General features: G+C 34.8%; 1 protein-coding gene across 4 annotated transcripts in view; it reads left to right on the top strand.

The window, feature by feature from the left end:
* Positions 1-20,366, top strand: part of FOXP1 (forkhead box P1) — a 375,727-nt gene that overhangs the window by 2,249 nt on the left and 353,112 nt on the right. For all 4 annotated transcript variants that reach the window (XM_031945560.1, XM_031945495.1, XM_031945376.1 and 1 more), the window contains exon 2: positions 5,234-5,294. The gene's annotated coding sequence lies outside the window, so the exon portion shown is untranslated. The remainder of the gene's footprint in view (positions 1-5,233; positions 5,295-20,366) is intronic.

Genomic DNA, 20,366 nt, shown 5'->3' with positions numbered 1-20,366 from the left:
TTTCTAGGGAAGTAGGATCAAAATATTTTTGAACACCCCCAAATAGAAAGGGCACAACTTCCCAGCAAAATGTGTAATGAACAGATTATGATTAGTGCTTTGGCTAGGGGACCCAGGGCACACCAGAAAGAGTTTTAGTTCCCAATTAACTCTTTCCTCCTTTTGACTAACTCATCTCAACAGAAGAGTGTGCTGTTCCACCACATGTTGGAAAGTGTGAGAATTTAAATAAAATTTCATCAACCTTCTGAAAATATGTAGGGACTTTGGGTCTTCTTGGGTGCGAATCAGCCTCCAGACTTAGAAGCACTGATTAACAATGAGCTTGCTGAAGGTTCTTAATAACAAAATTACAAATACCATAGCTAATTGTAAGTATATTGCTTTTATTCCTGATTTTTTAAGGGGGAAAAATACTTTTTATGGGGAAAAGTAACTCAGTCAAAGCACCTTCTGTGATTAGCGCTATTGTATTCTTAAATTTTGATTGATAGAGATAATAGTTTTCACTTAAAAATACAGACAGGTACTTTAACTTTCCATGACAATAGCTATTTGCATTTCTTTTATCTTTTTGTTTAACATCTGTGGGGGTTGGGACGGATTTGATTATTAACTCTTATTGCACACTGAGGTAAAAGCTAAAACAAAGCTTTTGTTAAAGCTTCAAAGGTAAAACAGCAAATATTGTTTTTAGGTTTCAACATTTAAAGACTGTTAAAGGATACCTATAAAATATTTCCACATGACCATGACCAGGGGGTTTACTTCTTTGTAAGGTAAGAGAAAGTCGGTTTTCCAAACAAGATGGGCACACTCCGAGTGGCTGGTTCCATGCCAGATTGGAGGCTTTTCATGTGAAAATGGTTAGGCTGTTGCGGGCGGCTGCATCACACGAAACTGATTTTATTTAGGGGAGCCAGGATTTGGTGCTCTTCTTGCTTGCCTCCTGGGGCAGCGTCTGATTTGGGGGAGGTCCCAAGGGCCAGGAAAGGGAATCTGAATGGAAGCTGACCTGAGTGAAGTGAGAAGAAATGGGAGCAGAGGGATCCATAAAAGAAGGTGCCTCTCTGATGACTGAGATAAACATTTGGGGCAAAATGGGGAATTTGTCACCCACCAAGCCTGCGTCTGGTCTAAAGCCTGTCAGCTTGCCACCTTGCACAAATGTGAGCCCTGGAACTGGCTGAGAGGACCTAGACGCCTTTAAATGGAAAGCTCCTCTTAGTGAATTACTGGGGGGGCATGGAGGCATTATGCTTAGGACCCCTTGAGGCTTGTCTGCATTTTTTCTTGGGGAGGGGGGTGGATGAAGGAGAGTTTCTTGTCTGAGTGCTGGGGAGCTGTGTTCTAACCTTGGGTTAGGACCTCTCAGTAAGCAGAGTAAATTGTTAGAAGGGCTTATCTTTTTAAAAAATCTTTGAAAAACAAGAAAAGTGAAATCCACAAAACAGTTTAAGATTGATGTTAACCAAAGCACTGGTGCTATTTAAAGAGACCCCAGGCCTAGAAAGATAGCTGATTCTGGCTCTCCCTTTTGGGCCTTCTTAAGGGGATATCATTCCATGCTATAGGCCATCTGGAGGAGTCACATAGGTCTTTTCAAGGAATAAGCAGCTCATCCCTGAAAATTTTAAGATTCATAACCAGGGTTTTAATCCTGAATTAAACATGAAGTTGGCAAAAGACCGAAATCTATTTATCTTCATTCAGATCACTTGTTGAGATGTAGACTTACAACTGTATAAACCCAGTCGAGCAACCCTGGTTCTATTGTTAGATTTGTCCACACGATACAGGTGAAAATGGGTGTTATTTTAATTAGAGTGAGAGTGTAGAGGATGTCCATTTCTCCTTGTATAATGGAGATCATTGCCTTCCATATTTACCTGGGCCTCATTCCAGATAGCTGGCAAAGCCTTTTGAGTAGCACACAGATTAAAATGATTTCAAAAGGATGATTTGGGGGAAAAAAAATAATTATTCACATGGTAGTTGTGGTAAAGTGGCTATCTGTGTTGTGAATTTCCTTGAGGTGATGGGAGCTCCGTTCCCATGCATTCATTGACATACATGTCCAGGCTGGTGCCCTCTTGCCTCCAGCTGATAGTCTAGTGTTTGAAGAAAGAAGTATTGTCTGTCAGCATCATTGTCCATAGTATTACCTTAGGTGAAGAATATTGCAAGATGCTGAAAAGACCTCTGGACTATTGCCTAGGATAAAATAAAATCTTAAAAGTTGATGTCATCATGTCTCTTCCCCTTGTTTTAAAATAATAATAAAAACAGAGTAAAACTTCTTCTCTTTCCATATGAAAATAACTTTAGTTTCACACAGCTGCTTTTTCCGAGATCACTGACAAGACAGGTGATTTGGAAAAAAAAAATCTTTATTATTTCTTTTATTGTTTCTCTTTTACTTAAAGCTCTTAATGATCATTTTAATTCAGGTCTGATATTTTAGAGCTGTCAGTAAAGCAACCTAGTCAGTATTTGAAATAGGAAATGTTTAGTGTGCTTTATTGAGAGAAAAGAAAGTTTATAAAAATAAAATTGTAACTAAGATTCTGAAACTAATGTTTTATGCTTCAAAATTGATGGAATGGAATTATTTCTTCCCAGTTTGAGATTTCAGATTCTGTTGGCAAGTATCTTGTTGTCAGTGGCAAGCTTTTGGGGCCATCTCCGATTTTTTATTTTCTTGTCTTTCCTGACACACTGATTAGTTTAGCGTGATAGCAAACAAAATGAACTATTAATCTCGTCTATGTGATGCTAACAAAATATCCTTCAAGTTAATTTGCCAGTATGCCCACACAACTTAATTCCTTGAGAATGCACGATAGAGAGAGGGACTGTGGGGATAGTTTTGTGATATATTTTAGCATGCAGGCTTCATTTGGACACATACTCAGCAAATGCATGTGCTTGTAAAAATAATGAAACCATAAACTAAAAAAATCACCATGATTTACACAGGATAGTCAGATTTCACGAGGGGAATTTAGAGAATAATATAGCTTATCTTGTTTGAGGATCAGTTTAAAATAAAGGGTGTTTACTTATCATATAATCTCTCTTTTATGATTATTGTTCAAATGACTATCATACTATGAAAATAATTAAGGGTGGACTAATGTATTTTTGTTTAAGTCATTTTCTTGCCCATATTGCTTTTACTTACTTGCTGTAAAGGCAAAAAGGGAAATGGGCCTAGTAGCTGACAGAAATTGGTGCTGCAGGTTTGCAAGCAATACTAGAGATAACCTTATTCGAAGGAGGCATTTTCAGCAGTTTTTAAAAAATTAAATTTTAATATTGTCCACTTGTTTCCCAGTTCTATGTGATAGCAAACCTTATCTGCATTGCAAAACACAATACCACAGGTTTGACTGCCAAACATGCAAAAAAATAGAGCTCAAGAGATAAACAGGAAAATTAGTTTAACGTACATATATAGGATAGAATCTCAAGTAGCAAGGGGGAAGCCTTTATTGCTTTGTATTTAATAGAACATGCTAAAAGTTCAATTATTTTAAGAGTCGATGAAAGGTATAAGTGAAATTGCTTGTGTTTATATGATATTTATTATAAGTTGTTTGTGAATATCACCACTGAGCTCTTAGTTATTGGCAATAACGATTTTGTGGTTCCATTCTGTACTATGAAAAAAAAAAAAAAAAGAAAGGAAAGAAAAGAAAAGAAAAGAAAAGAAAAACTGCAGAATGTAGTCATTCCTTAATGTTTTCATTCCTAATCATCATTAGTCCCGTATGAGGGAGTTTTTACCACTGGATGAAGCAATCATAGTGACATAGTTCAGCAAAAAAGAACCACAATTTTCATTTTTGCTTTGAATCTTTTGTGTATAAAAGCAAAAAGCCTTTTTCACAAGTTGCAAAATAATAATATATGACACAAAGCTGGGGTTTTCCCCCACCTAAATGATGAACTGTTGGGGCAAAACCCTCTAGTTTCCTCCTACAGTAAACATGAAAATTATGATTTCACTCAGAGGGTATTTTTTTCCCTTCCAGTTTTAATGGCAAGAATCTGTACTTGCTTGTGAAAATGTCAAAAATTGGCCTTAGATCAATTTCTCAAAAATAGTACACACCAAAGAACCTCTTTTTTTTTCCTTTTTGATCCTCATAAAGAAAAGTGTTTCTCATTTGGATTTCCTTTCTACATTCAGAAAAGATAGCAGAGACAAACTAAATCTGGAGTATTCTTCATAAAATTAAAGATACTTTATTAATATTGATCTGAACTGTGTGTAACAGGATATTAACATTTTAGGAAAATGATGTTATAATTTCACCATTTTATAATAAAATACTTGAGCATTTGGTCAATTGGTGTGGTATTAATCTTGAACCCTGCTAGTTATCTGAGTTAGTAACTTGATCTAAATTAATAAACAAATGTTTTTCTTTTCCCTTGTACCATATGTTGATCCCAATTACATGGACAGAAAGTGGCAGATTGTCATGTTTCTTAAAGGATTACATACTGTTTTGCATAAGAGAGTACACAAGATGCAGTCATATATGTGGGAAGAAAACATGTTCTATTCTTTGTGTTTCCCAAGGATTTATTTCATTTGCTGCTAACCATTTTTATTTATCTTACTAGCTAGGTGAAGTTTAAAAAATGGTCTCTGAATAACTTCAAAAGGAAATCCCTTCCTCTATCCACCCCCACCCCCAAATTGAAAACTGGTATTTTGATTCATTCCGAAAGGGCTAGAATAGCATAAAGCAACTTGTCTATAATAACTGATTCCCTTTAGGAGAAAAAAGAGAGAGAGGCCTTTAATGAAATTAGGGTGACTGTAAAACATTAACTAGACACATTCAAGGAGCAGTCTGGTTTCCAAAAACAAAGGGTTATGAGTCATATGTAATTTGACATGAAAATAAATTAATACATGTCAAGACTAAGGACATTTAAGAGAGAATAAGAATGTTTCATCTTTGCTTTTTCCAACAAAGTTTTTCTTGTGAACTTGAAGAACCCAACAGTGACAGAGACTGATCAGTTACTTTCTTGTAGCTTCATTAGTTTTTTTCGGTTGAGCCTCTATGTCATTCACCATTAAGTATATTAGAATTCTTTGTTGATTTGCCTAGGCTTATTCTTCCCAAGCCCTGTCCAGCAAAAAAAAAAAAGCATCAGAATTTGTTGCTAATATTACTGACATTCACATTGTGATGTTCTCTTTTGACTTCAGGGTAAGAAGTGACCTTCTGGGGTGGCTGTAACTGAAGATTGCTTTACAGTAACCTAAAAAGGTAAATACATTTAGTCAAAATATATTTAAATCTGTAAATACACAAATATACATATGTGTGAGTGTATAAGACTGCACCTTGCAAGAATATATATTGGAAGCATTTTAATTGGATTTTTTTCACATAATCTTTTTTAAATCATAGCATATATTTTGGAGCCCTCAAGAGGGAGAATAGGTCATAAGTGATGGCTCACAGAATCATTTTTCCTCTTTAAGCAGTAGAACACTTTTATCATCTGAGTTAAATGCCAACTTTTTGTTGTTGTTGTTGACTCTGGTAGGTTTAAAGTTAGAAGGGAATATTAACATCACAAAAGGTGGTGATTCATAAAACTAACTTGCTGCAAACCAGAGTAACACATGTCAATGTCTGTACTGAAGTGGTGTCATCCAATTGATGTTCATCTGGCTGCTTTATAATCACCTTCTTTCAGAAATTAATAGTCAGTTAAGCACCATAGCAACAAGCAACACTGATGTAACCGCTGAACAGAGACTGCCAGATAGATCACTGTGATGTCAGTGCTCATTAGTGTTGTTCTTTTGACCTTGCTGGAAAGTAAAATGATTATTTGATTTTAAATTTAGAAATTTTCAGAGCGACTAATATAGCTTGATGAATTAGAGCTAAATTTAATTTTCTTGAATCTACTTTTAGTGGAAAAATGCATTCTCATTAAAATACAACTATGGACAATGTGTTTTTAGCTAGTTGGTGCCAAAAATATCTGTCTAGGAAAGGCAGGATTCTTCTTATTCTGATTAATTCTCTAGTCCACTTCAATGTCTACACTTTATCACTCCAGCATTATTGTTGTACTCACTTGGATTGGGGGCTACCCTTTTAATATTCTCTTTTGAGAGTAATAAATAGATTTTTGCTTAATGACTGGAAGAGTTTGTTTTCTAGTCTATCAGTCCATATTGTCATTTAATAATGTTTTTTGTGTAAATGTTAAATTAAAGCCCACATAATATAAGGTAGGCTTCATAGTGTTTGTGTGCTTATGAAATAAGCAGAAAGAATGTTGCTAATCTAATGAGAAGGTTCTTGTCTGGGCTTTTTTTTTTTTAAATTTTAATTGTCTTGTGACCTGTTTCTAGGCCTCAGAGGGGGTGCTGTTTCTGTTTTTGCTGCTATTCTTGTTTTCAATATGTCTCTCTGTGTGTGTGTGTATGTCTGTCTGTCTCTCTCTAGTTCACAAAATTATGTATCAGCACTAGCAGTGTAACTTAATGTGTATTTTCATTCCAGCATATTTGATTTGGACCTAAAGACATGGATTTCCTGCTTTTAATTTCAGTGGCTTTGTTGATCACATTGAATGTTTATTGGATTTTTAAATTCACTCAGTGTTGTTAGTCTGTATTTCAGATAAAAGTTGGGATAAATATGCAGATAATATAGTGGATCACAAATGAAAAACATAGGTCAGCCCACTGTCATATCAATATACCACCAAATAATTGTTTTGAGTGATTTTTTTTCTCTTTTTAAGAACTTGACTAGCTGGCCTTTTATCATGTTAAATAGACACAATCACAGCCACAGACTTTTGTGTATAGGACTTGATGTATTCATACATTACCTTCATCTATCACCCTTCAGTTCATTAATCCTACTTTGATTCTATCAAATGAAAGTAGAAAGTTAGTTTGCCACAGTGGATAAAGAATTAGGACACACCCCTGACCCATACTGCCCATGGAACCCTGGGCAAATCACAGCCTCCCAATATCCTGGGAATTTTTAACTTTGTTGTTATCATTATTTTGTCTCATGGAACTCTTTGGTAGTTAAGTGGAGATTATAGACTTAGATTTAAAAAAAAAAAACAGAACCGAATATATAGGATTTGAAAAGAATGCTAATTATATTGAAACACAAAAATCAAAAATTAAAAAGAAAAAACAGGTCCACTGACCCCAGGTTTAAGAACTCCCATATTAAGGCTGCAAGTTGCCCAAGAGTTACTAATCTTTATTGGAGGGGAGGGATTTTCTTCATACATAAATAATAGATAACAACAACAAGAAATTATTGAGTGCTGTTCCTACATAGCTTATGGAAATATTCCAGAAAAATTAAATATGTGTAACAAGTGATGATTCTTCACATATTTTTGTGAGAAAGTGAACCAGTTATAATCGGGCAAAACTGAGAACTGTTGAGGCTATAATGCCAATATTCCAGGCATATTCTTGGGTGAGGAAAAGAACTTTGGCATTTTGATTCAACAAGCATTTATTAGGTTTTTCCTCTGCACGAGACACTCATGTTAACCCAGGAAGGCCAAGATCCTGGGAAAACCAGCCTTGTATGCAGGGAACTTGTTTTCCTTATGGCATAATAGCATGTTCACACACATTTGTAAATAAAATTTGAGTAGGCTTTAAGAATTATGGAGTCAGGAAATGCATACAGTTCTCTAATCACTTCATAAAGCACATATTGACTAATTGCATTAGTGTTTGTTATTTAAGTTTAGAACCTGATTGTGTAATATAGTCCAAAAGGATATGTAATATTCAGCCCAGTCAATCCATGTTCCCTGGGATCTCATGCCTTCTGTATGCAGGACAATCCCAGAGTCCTTTATTACTAAATATTCCTTTATTCATACTTGATATTCCTGTATATTTTCATAATAGAACTCGAATGGGAGGCATTTTTAAAAAAAAATGTATAAATAGGAAAAGAAAACATGAAAACTTACTCTAGGATTGAATAAGCCCTGAGAAAAAAAAGGGCTTTTGCCATCCCTCAGAGGTTAAGCAACTGGAACTGTCAGACCTTAAGAAGAAGTAGATTTCAGATTGAAGAAACTTCTCAGAAAATACATTGATCTAGATTTGAAATCTGGGAATCATTAGCACTAAGTATAGATGCAACTAAATGTGCTTATGAAAGGTATGGGAACCACCAGTTGTGTTCACAAAAGTTGCCAGGCAAATTCAGAAAACCAGATGAGGCCATTTTTCAAATTTAGACTTAAAGACTTGAATAGTCATAAATAACAGTGATCATACTTGCTAGTGATATAACAATTTTCGTCCAAGGAGATCAGAGCACTTTATAAAATGTGTCTCCTTGACAGCATTTCTGTGAGGTGGTTGGCATGTATCATTATCCCCACTTTACAGAATGGGAAAGTAAGCATACAGACAGACATTAAGTAACTTCCGAAGGTCAATCAGAGTATCAGGAGGAGTCTCCCTGGCTCTGTCTACAAATATATCTCTGCCATTGTGTAACAGAAACCTTTGTTTTGTGATTTAAGGCAACATGTCAATAAAATTTTATTAGGTTTTGTCTTTTCTTTTCTTTACTTTTTTTTGTGGTTCTTTTTTTCCTTAGCAACTTGCATTATTATCACCACCTGACAAAATTCATCAATTTTTAGCGTATTCATAATAATGGTAGAAGTTAATGATATTCTGTAAAGACCTTGAAAGAATATAATTAGAGTAACAAAAATTATTTGTGTTCTTCTCAAAAGTCATGTTTTGTTTTTGATAATTTTTTTTGATTTGTACTTACTTGTTAGTTCAATTTTAAAAAATGAAATCAGCCTATGCTGATTCTGCTAAATGATGCCTTTTCTTTCTCTGTCTCTGTATCTCTCATTCTCTCTCCTTCTCCTTTAGCGTTTTTGTCAATAAACTTAGAGGAACTTTATTAGTTTACCCGTCCACTCTGTGCCTACATTTTTGGGCAAGGTAAATATTTGGCTTTGTGTTAAAAAAAAAAAAAAGAAAAAGCTTTTTGGCCATTAAAAATATGTAGTTCTTTTGAAACAAAAGTATTTATGGAAATTAAACACTTTAAAAGAACAAGCCCAAATCCAATCTATTCGGACTGTTAACAATGCAACAGTTGGAATCATTCTTATCCTACAATAATAATAATAATAAACTGATTTATCTTTGAATGTAGAGTTTCTTATAAGGAGTCAAGACACAGAGGTTGTTCATTTTTGATGATGTCTAAAATGTGTTACTACTGTTTTCCATTTTGAGAAATGATTAATGGGTCAATCAATTCAGTGAAACAGCTTATTTGAGTGATTTGTTTTTTCCTGCTGAAATGATTGGTTACTTGACTGAATCAACCTAATCAGTTTGTTATTTTGTCATAGCGTACTTCCTTACACAGAACTCATTTGGTTATTTGTTTTTTTGTTTTTCCATCAGGTGTGTGTGTAATCACATAAGACATTTTATTAAATTTTGGTTTTCATAACCTCAGGGGGACTGATTCTTGGGCCCCATGGAAGGACGCCAGTATTTCAGTGGTGGTTGAAGGTATAGGCAAGGCAAGCCATAAGAAAGATAGTTGTAGCATTTTGTGTGTGTATGTGCTTTAGATGTGTCTGTGCTTGGCACCCTAACAGTTAAACTTCAGTATTTAAATGTTTGCATTTTAAGTTAGCTGTTGTTAAACATTGTTAACCATAATGCTAAACTCAGTTACTCTGTAAACAAGAGCTGTCTCTCTTGAATGTTAGTTGCAAAAAAAAAAATGAATTAAAATATTGGTTTTCAGAGAAATATGCTCAATAGTGTTTTCAAGCAGAAGTCATTTGTTGAAATGTACATGAAGGCATATTTGGTAGTAAAGATAAATATTTGCAGCAATTATAAAGTAGCCATATTTTACACAGTGAACAATCAGCAATACCAAACCATATGACAAAAAGGGTTTTCATGGTAAAAGGAAAAATGCTGGATATCTTTACTCTCCTCCCATCAGTCAAAGTCCCATCTGTAAGATTGCCCTTTCTGTATGCACTAGGGAAAGATACTAGATCTGAGATCTGGCACTTATGGGATCCCTGATAACAAAAAATATATGGGAAATGCATTTTCTTTTACCAAAAAGTCAGTATTTTCCTCTGTGAACAATTGGATATGCTTATCCTCACAGGCAAATTGAAAATGAATCTATTTGTGCTAAAGCAAACATAGTATGCTTGTACAATACTTATTTTTGCCCCCAAAAAATAAGTTTAAGGGATGATTTCTCCTAGGAGGAAGAATAATTAATGTAATTGCAAATTATTCATCTTTTTACACTTCAGTTCTAAAAGTAATCTTAGGTTTTTAGCAAAAAACATTTTCACATATTAAAAGTATTGCCTAAGTTTGACTTGCTACTTGTAAAATCTAACTTCCATATATATTGAATAGAATTGAATATGTAATCAAGGAAGAAACTCATAGGTAAACAAGAATTCATTTAGCTTTTAGAACTGATATGCAAACAGAAGGATTATTTGAATTTGCTAACTGTTCTTCCTGCACTGTGGATAAGAATAGCCTTTTAACTTATTTTAGTCTACTGAATAATAAGAAATAGTTTTAATTAATTTCCCCTCTTTGTTCAAATGAAATTTAAAAGAAAATCTGTTTTCCTTTTGCATTTGAGGCATTGGATATAGAAAGATATATAGGAAAAATGTTAAAATAAGAATAAGGAAGGATTTCTGATTTCTCAATTTAGAACTTGTAGTTATATTAACAGTGAACGTTGAGCTAAAATTATCAAAGAATTTTTTTCTAAGAAAAATCTTAAATCAATTTTAACTTGGTGTTAGCAATAGTGTTTTTATTTCTGTCCTTTGATGCTTTTTGTATTAATACTGTCTTGATTCTATATTTAGTGCAGTCTATATTCCTCTATATTAGTGGAGTCAAAGGAAGGACCTTTGTTTGCTTGCTGACCCAGTCTTCATTTTCAGCATCCATTGTCATTGCTTGGGAGTGATTGTTAGGTTATCCTGTCCTATTGCCCACAACCTAGGCTTATTACATGAAATTTTCAGTGCTCAGTACTCAATGAGAAAGATTAGATGATTGCACAAGATTTTTTGCCTAGTCTGAGCAGAATATGAGGAAGCATATTCTGTGGTGGAAATGACTAAACTGAAGGCTTTGGAACAGGGAACTATACTATAGGAGGATCAATTTAAATCTGGCTTTTATCAATGATGCTACCTATCTCATTTCATATGAATATATCATAGAATATGATCTCATTTCATTTGGTGTAGTTCCAATATTTTATCTACATGTAAAATTATTTTTAAAAATTGTTTTCTGTTAATTTCAAATAATTTGCAGATGTTTGGAAGAATTCCATATAATATCCTAACACCTGAAGTTCTTTTCCCTATCAACTTAGCTTTTCCTGCCATGTTTCCCAACTGAACCACCATACTTCTCATCCTTCTTTAGTAGTGCATACTAAGTAGTTTCTCTGAATAGTAGGGTTGGGTTTGTATCAGTCCACTTAGATTTTTCTTACTTGGGTCTCTTCCCTGTGATCAACTTCTTGCAGTGGTGAGACAACTGGAGGGTGAAAGCTCAGTCTGTGGCCATCTGGGGATAGGACACACAGACTCATTCATGCTTTCATTAGTGCCATGCCCTAACTCACTAAGCTGACTGTTCAGAGAGCACCTATGATCCAAAACATTCAGTCTTCGAAGCCCTTTGCTCCCTACATCTGCCCTCCCTTCCCTGGCCACCCTCTGAGCTTAGTTAATGGGACTGTGAACTAGGGCCAGGCCCTCTTTCACTCATGCTGAGCTTCGCAGAACAAACACAGAAAGCTCACCTGGGCAGTAGTGCTGGGAAACTAAGCTTGGCATAGTTCCAAAGGAACTCCAGTGACCAGAACCTGGGTTCTTTCTGCATACATGTCACTTAGCAGTGAACCATCACTTAACTGGCAGTGGAAAACTGGACATGTGCAAAGCTTCCATCCAGTGATGGAAAAACATATCATTGAGAAAAAACAGAATGGGTATTTTTTTTAATTTCCATTATTGTACAAAAGATCAGGGGCACAATTGATAATGGTACTAATTTCTCATGAAGTATAATGACTTAGACTGCAGTGGTCCTCAAAGTGTAGTCCAAAGAATTGTTGGGGTCTCTGAAACTCTTTCAGAGGGTCTGCAAATTCAAAATTATTTTTTATTTCTAATATAGTAAATAGTATAAATATAATCCATGTGAACAAAAACTCTTTGAACAGATCCTCGATAGTTTTTTTTTTTTTTTTTAACATGAAGATACTGAGAACAAAAGTTTGAGAACCACTGACTTAGAGGTTCAATGTTTATTCTTCAACTTGTCAAAATACTTATGGTCATTGAAAACAGGTAAAAGCATATGGTCCCATTCTGTCTGCTGTTTTTAGCAATGACTTAGATAAAAAAAAAAAAACAGGTGGGTATCTATCAATTCAGAATTACACAGATCTAGGAAGAATATCTGATATATTCTGGATAATAGAATTAGGATTTCAGCTCCCTGACAGATGGAAATGAAGAACTGAGTAAAATAAGATGGTATTTAATAGAAATAAATGTAAAACCCCATATTTAGGTTCAAAAATTCAAGTACAAGGTTCAAACAAGTACAAGACAGTAGAGATATGGGGCTGGAATAATGCATACAAAAGAACTCAGTGGCTTTTCATGGATTACTGTCATCAATATAACATGGAAGTCAAATCATCTATATTTATATCTATCTATCTAATTTTAGCCTATTTTAACATATTTCCTAAAATAGAGAAAAAGGTAGTATCGTGATCTTTTTGTATTCTGCTCTAGACAGAGCTCATATTGTACTCTAGTTAAGCAGATCCTAAAAAACCATTTGTCAGCAATTTTATAGACATGGTTGGGTTCTGACTACTCCAAAAGAGTTGAATCCCTTTCTTATGTGTAAGATTGGAAGATGTTATAGACTACATCTTTCATTAAACAACCCTTACTTAAAAATTCCTATGGAATCTCCAGTTGGTCTTACTTCTGAAGATGGGTAACTTGCTCTCATGTGAACTAAGCCCACTCCATTTTTGTCAGTTCTGGTTATTAGGAAGTTCTTCCTTAACTTTTCTATAATTTCCTCCCATTGCTCTGAATTTTGTCCTAAGAGACCAAGCAGAAAGAGTGTCCGTAATAATTTCAAATACTTGACAGCCCTTGTTTCCTTAATGACTTCTCATATATTTGAAGACAAATGATCATGTCTTCTAAGCCTTTTCTATGTTCAGAAACCCTGGGTTCACATCCTCTCACTATCACTACTATCATTAACACCTTGTTTTTATGTGACTCTTGACCTTCCTTCCTATAATGTGGCATATAGTGCTGGAAATAATCCAAATGTGGTCTCACTTGGGCCCAGAGTACAATGGCATTAGAATGTCTACTCTTATTTTTCTTATTCTAATTATTAGCAAATATTACCCAAGACAGTTTTTTGGGGATTGCCTTTTTTATAATTTTGAACCCTATTTAGGTTCTAGTTGATATTAATTTTTAAAATCTCTTTTCCATATATATGTGTGTGTGTGTGTGTGTGTGTGTGTGTGTATACACACAATGCATACATATGTATAGATCTTTACATATCTATATACCTTCACAATATTATACATTAGGACGTATTAATATTAGTAGTAGTTGTTTTCTTTTCCAAGGATGGAGTTGGATATACTTGGTTACATTTACACTGTCTTGCTGCCGTGTCTACATACCTTGACCAATTGCAAAGTTATATTAGTGGTAAAATATTGAACCTTTTGGTTAGGCTTAAGTGTGCTAGAACTGAGCAAGGCTAACTGGATCATATAGGAAATATACTTGTGACTTTGGAACCATTAGCATCATGCTCTGCTCAGGTGGCTTTGTAAAACATCTTTAATGAATGTCAAAAAGTGATTTATAGATGTTCCTATATAACTATGGTATTTTGTTCTTAATCATGCAATAAGAATGTGGCTTGGTGGTTAGTCTATGACTCTAGACTGAAAAAAGTATTAGTTTGATCCTTTGCCACATTGCTCTTTTCAGCTCTTAGACTACACTAATATATGTAGTCTTTGAAGGGTTCTCTATCTTCCCAGGTTAACTAAAAAGATCAAAGACTCTTCACTTTATCAAAAATTCTGAAAGACAATTGATCCTTTTCAAGATTACTAGGCTTGTCCCAAATATATCAGTGCTTAGAGAATTGTAGCTAAACCAAGAGAATACATCTTTACCTACCTATGGAGCACAGATAAGGTGGCTTTAGATAAGGAAGCAGTCTCTCAGATTTCTTTTAAGACTATTTTGTGATTTTAGCATATCACATACATGCCACCATTTCCACTCATTCAGTAGTATTAAAATTAAGTTGATACTTTTAAAATAATCCTTTGACACTTAGGGCCCGCATTTCCCACTGCAACATGATATAACATATTACATTAACATTAATAACAAAATTTCAGATGTGCCATCTAAAAGGCATTAAATTGCAAAGTATTGCTCCTTTCTCATCTGAATTTTCACTTGGGATTTCCCCACTTCTCCGACTTAGTTTTCAATATCTGTGATAAGAATTCTGTGCCCTTTTAATGGAGGGTTATTTCTGATTTTATATTTGCATCTTTTTATTTTAATACACAAACATAAATCCATCATTATTCCCATTGCAAGCTATTGATTTCATTTATACACAATTTAGTCATCAGAATTTACTTTGATTGGGTTTTGATCAGGGGTGTATTTGCACAGATGTATGTGTATGTGTTTTAATTTGGATATATTTAGCACTTCGAGGTTATAAAAATGATAATAATGATATTCTGCAAGTAGTTTCCTATTTCAGGGATTTTCAATGATGGATATTTTAAGAGATTGTGTTCTAGAACTTGGAATCACAATCAATATCTGTTTATCACATTCCTATGTGCTCTTTGGAAGATTGGAAAACAACCAAACAATCAAAACTTAAAATATGGCCCTTGCCCATAAAGACCATGCAGTTTAGTTATTTAGTTGGAAATGCAGCTATTTTCTTTAGGGCTGATATAGAACTTATCCCAGCTACATTAAGACCCACTTGAAAAAGAATCAGATTATTCACTTCCTTTCTTTTCTTCCTATTTGTCTTCTAATTTTATGGTCAGTTAGCAAAATTAAAGTGCAACATGAAAACTAATGATATTGCTATTGTTAAAAATTAGATATAAAAAAAGTTGAAAATTAAATCAGACTAAATTATACATACATTAAACTCCTGTTCAGGTAGCGTTTCCTCAGTGGGACCAGATGATTCTGCTTCACGAATGTTAATTGTGCAAAACTCTAAAATTTACAAATGTGTTTAGGAAGGGAAAAGATGAGGAAGCCCTTACGTATAGGTTTACCACCTGTTGATCCCTTTCATCAAAAGGGAATAGGGTACTCTTTATGTCCTTTTCTGGTCATGAAGAGTTGGACATGACTGAACAACAAAAAACCATCAGTGGTTTGATCTTACTCAGTTCAATCTAATTTAATCCAGTTACCATTTATTAAGCCCCTTCTCTCTGCCTGACATTGTGTAAGACACTTCAAGTTCCTGTAAACTTATGGAAATTAGGTTCTACTGGTGAATCAACATGATAAAACAAACAACAACAAAATGAGAAACTCTCAGATATGTACTGCATCAATACAAAATAATTTGGTTGTGGGTGTAGGGGGGGGCTAGGTGGGATCAGGAAAGACTTTTTGTAGGAAGTATCACTTAAGTTGAGCCTTGAGGCAATTTATTGGTTCCAAGTAGCAGAACTAAGGAAAGATGACCTAGGAGTGAAGGACAGAGAGTATATAAGTCATAAAGATGGAAGATATTGTATACCGGCAAGAGTAAGCAGTTTGGTTTGGCTGGAACATAAGATGGGACAAGGGAGAATAATGAGTAATTTGCCTAGAAAGCTAAGCTGAAGATGTATTTTGGAAAGGCTTTAGAAGTCATATGGAGATATTTGTATTTAGAAGGAAGTACTGAATTTTCATGAGTTAGAAGTGACAGGGTTAGACTTGGACTTTAGAGAGATGGGTTTGGCATCTGGATGTGAGCAAGAATGACCAGCTTTCCTTTGCCCCCTCCTTTCTTGTCTATCTGATGAACTAGAACAGAAGGCTGAAGGAGGGTTCACACCTCTGGATCCTTGGGGATCAGACAAGTAATATGTCAGGAACTACTTTTGCTCATGCACATGCATAGGTTAGAGGAAAGAAAGGAAAATGACATATTGAACATCTCTGGATCTATGTGAATACTGGAGAGGTTTGCTCTGTTGTAAGCTTGCTTAGTTTCTTCTAATCAATCACAGAAAGGAGGAGTTTGAAAAAATGAAACTATATTTGCTCTCTCTCTCTTTTTTTAAAACTCTTTCAATTATTGAATTCCAACTGTTTGCTCTATTGGAAAAGTGTGAGTTCACCAGAATGGAGGACAGCCTTACTTAGCCCTCCCAACTGATTGTATTGTCTACTTGACTTCTGCCCACACTCAAAATTCTCTTGGAAAATGAGATAATCTCGCATTTCATCACAAAATTTCTATCTCGATGGATTTCAAAACATGAAATTTTAAATCTAAAATATCTTGTATCGATCTGTGACATAATATTACTAATTGAACGTTATTAATGAGGAAAAGAAAAAATAACATAGTGACTTTTCCAAGGTCTAACAGTGAAATCCTTATGGAACTGAGAACAAATCTGGACACCTGTTCCTAGGTCTTAAGATATTCCTTAGTTATAAGATTCTGAACTGAGCCCTCTGGAGTGACTACATGGATGCTGAAACTGGAGGAGGATAGAAACTTAATCTTTAAATTATCTTCTTCTCCCCAGCCACCTTACAAAAGAAGCCTATAGATAAGGAGTGGTATCTCCTCAAACTCTTGACCTCTGGGATGGATTTTTTTTAGTGTGGTTGAAGGTTAAAATCAGATCCTTAACTATACTCCAACATAGATTTTAGTGCTCCAATTATTAAAGGCCATGCAGGAAGAATTCAGGCACTTGTGAGTTGAGATTGAAAGGTCTGGGAGCTCATAAGCTTTTTAGAATCTAAAGCATGTGACAGAAATAGTGTCAGGAAGGCTTTTCTAGGCTGTTCATGAGATTCATTGGCTTTATTGTTATCTTATTATAGAACTCATACATAGAAACCACATTAACAGAGCATTAGGATTGTGACCCAAGCCATCAAGTCAAGAGAAAAGATGGTTTTCTTTTTCTTTTTTTTCCTCTTCGAGTGGTGACAAATACAGCCATAGATTCCCTATACTCAGTGAATGAATGGGGCAAGGTCTTCCCTTCTTCCATAAGTTACATGCGTATACACACACACACACGCATGCACAATGCATATATACTTAGGATATATGTACACATATGCCCCACATTGTACACATATGCATACACAAACATATCTGCATATACCATCCATATGCATATATGTGCATTTGTATATATGTGCATGCATATATTAAATGTATGTGCATATATATGTATGTATACACACACACACATATATATATATATATATGAAAAATAGGAGATGCAGAGAGAAATATCATTTCCCATAACACAGATCTAATTTGAAGGCAGAAAGAGACTAGCCAGCACTGTGGTATTCCTTGAAGGAATGATTTAATTCCAGAGTCCCCTTGAGTCCCCAAAGTAGTTTAACATCATACTAAGAAAGACTTGGAGTCAGAAAAACTGAACAGTCAGGTCTGACTTCTGGGAATACTGGTTGTGTCACTCTCAGAGGATCACGTAACCTCTCAATCCCCCCTTCCCCAAGAAACCTTTAGTTTCTAAGTTTCTAACCTAAAACCTAACCTAAGTTTCTGAAACCTTAGTGGTCTTTTTTCCCCTTCTTTTAGTCTCATCATAGACCCCTTTGTCAGTTTAGTGAAGGAAGCCTCTGCACCTTTTCTTATAATGCTTGAAAAAGCTACAATAAAAATATATAGGATTATTAAGGAAGCTAATTATGGTAAATACATCTATCAAAATATTTTTTCCAAGAAGTTCTTGAGATATCTGCTTAAGCTCCTTTGCTCCAAATTTAAGGTGCATAATAGTTACTCAACTGCATGGGTAATGGGGATCTTCTCGTCTTGAGTTCTCTATAGAAGTGTTGTCAAACTCCGGTAGAAATGGTGATCACAACACCATGAAGTAGGCATCCTGATGGACCTCATAAGTGACTTAGAAAAGCACGTGTTTTTGTGTTCACTTTTTATTAATACATCAATACATTCAAATCAAATAGCAACTTCATTTTCATTTGGTTTGGCTGCATTTGAGAGAGTTATGGGCTGTGCAGAACTAGCACACCTCTGCTTTGTACCAGTAAAATCACATGACTGAATTTACTACCAGTGTAACCATGGAAAAATCATTTTATTTCCTTAAGCCTCAGTTTCTCCTTCTGTTGAATGGTGATATTAGTCTAAAGGGCCTCTGAGATTCCTTCACAATTAGGTCAAAGATTATTTGATGTTCCTAATGTTCCTAAGAAATTCTTTCACATATGAAAATCAGGCTCAAAATTTTCCTTCAGGCCAGGCCTCTTCTATATTGCTACACTAATGGCTTTAGGGTTTGCCTTTTGGTTCATTCTGTAACTTTACAGATGAAGCAACTGAGGACCAGAATCCCAAAGTAGAATTCTGAGTTAGACCGAACTTGGGGCTTATTAAAGAAACCTCCTTTACTTTCAAGAATTGCATTTTGGGTGAAATTATTATACTTCATTGTTAGGCTATGTAACTGCAAACCTCTGTGCCTTGAAACACAGGAGAACATTATAGAAGAGGAAAAATGTGAGTGGATGGCACAGTGAAAGAGATTGTATCAAGCAGAGAGTTCTCTGATGGACCTACAACATGACACTCTTATTGGCAAATAAAACTCTCAGGGCCTATTTCCTTATTTAAAATGATGAGTTTAGACTTCATGGCTTCTATGAGTTCTTCAGATATAATCTCTCTGTAATCCCAAACCTAAGAAAGCACTCTCTATAGGAAACTGGTAAACTGAGTCATTACCTATGCACATAGCATCTTTTGCTCTGCTGAGCTGCTTTGGTCTTAGTTGACCAAAGTATGTTTAATAACCTGAAATACATTCCCAGTTTGTCCTTTAGTTTCTTACACTTGGTAATTTTCAGATTTGTTCATTTGCAATCCGTCTGCTCATCCTCTCTACAAATTAAGTAGTTTTAATTGTAAACGGAAAATGTCAAAAGTTATTAAATTATTTAAAATTAATGAATAATTAGATGAAAAGAAACTCATCTGCAGTGATACTTGAGGGGCTGCCCAAGATGGAAAGGACAGGTGAAATGGAAGGAAAAAATAATCTACCCATAATTCAGGAATTATTGAAATAGGAAATATTCATTTCCCTACTGTTTTATGATACAAATCACCTTTTAACTAGTTACCAGGTTGCTAGGAAATAAAAGATTGAAGATTGACACCTGGGGTCAATAAGTAAAGCAAAAAACAAATTGCCTATCTATCTTAGAAAACGGTAGCTTTGTTCTCATAAACAAGTGCCCATAACACTACTGGACATATTAGACTAAAGAAAGGAATTGTGTAAAAGAACATGATCCTTTTTTCTCAGTTTATCTCCCTCTAACACATATACCCAAAATATCCCCTCCCAAAAAAGACACCTAACATTTTTAAAATTATTGGGACAAAGCATCAGGATGATACACAGGAAGGGAGTGACTTAGTTTAGACCTAGGGTGATTTTTAGTATAAAACGATTCTGTGAAATGGAGTGGTAAGGGATTTTCATCATACATCTATTTGAAATGGCTCCATAAATTCTCTATCCCCATGCCATCACCAGGAAGTTTGCCAGATCTCCATGTCTGGCTATATGGATCAAGATGCGAATGATTCTTATTACCGAATACATTCTTAAAAATTAATTTCCTTGTTCCTTACTTTGTCATACATAATTCCATATTAAGAAACACTTCCATAATTTGGGTAGCATTGTCTACTTTAAAATAAAAGGTTTTGATCTTATTTGAAAATAATGAGAATTTTGGGCAAAGAACCCAGAATCAGGTGATTACTAGCTGTATGACCCTGGGCAAGACATTTTCTTCATTTATAAAATTGTTGTAAAAATCAAGTGAGATAATTATAATATACTTAGCACAGTTCCTGGCACATAGTAAGTGTC

Source organism: Sarcophilus harrisii, chromosome 1, assembly GCF_902635505.1.
Source record: "Sarcophilus harrisii chromosome 1, mSarHar1.11, whole genome shotgun sequence".
In the NCBI taxonomy this organism is placed as follows: Eukaryota; Metazoa; Chordata; class Mammalia; order Dasyuromorphia; family Dasyuridae; genus Sarcophilus; species Sarcophilus harrisii.
The sequence above is the reverse complement of the archived record's forward strand: the minus strand, read 5'-3'. Positions and strand labels throughout refer to the sequence as shown.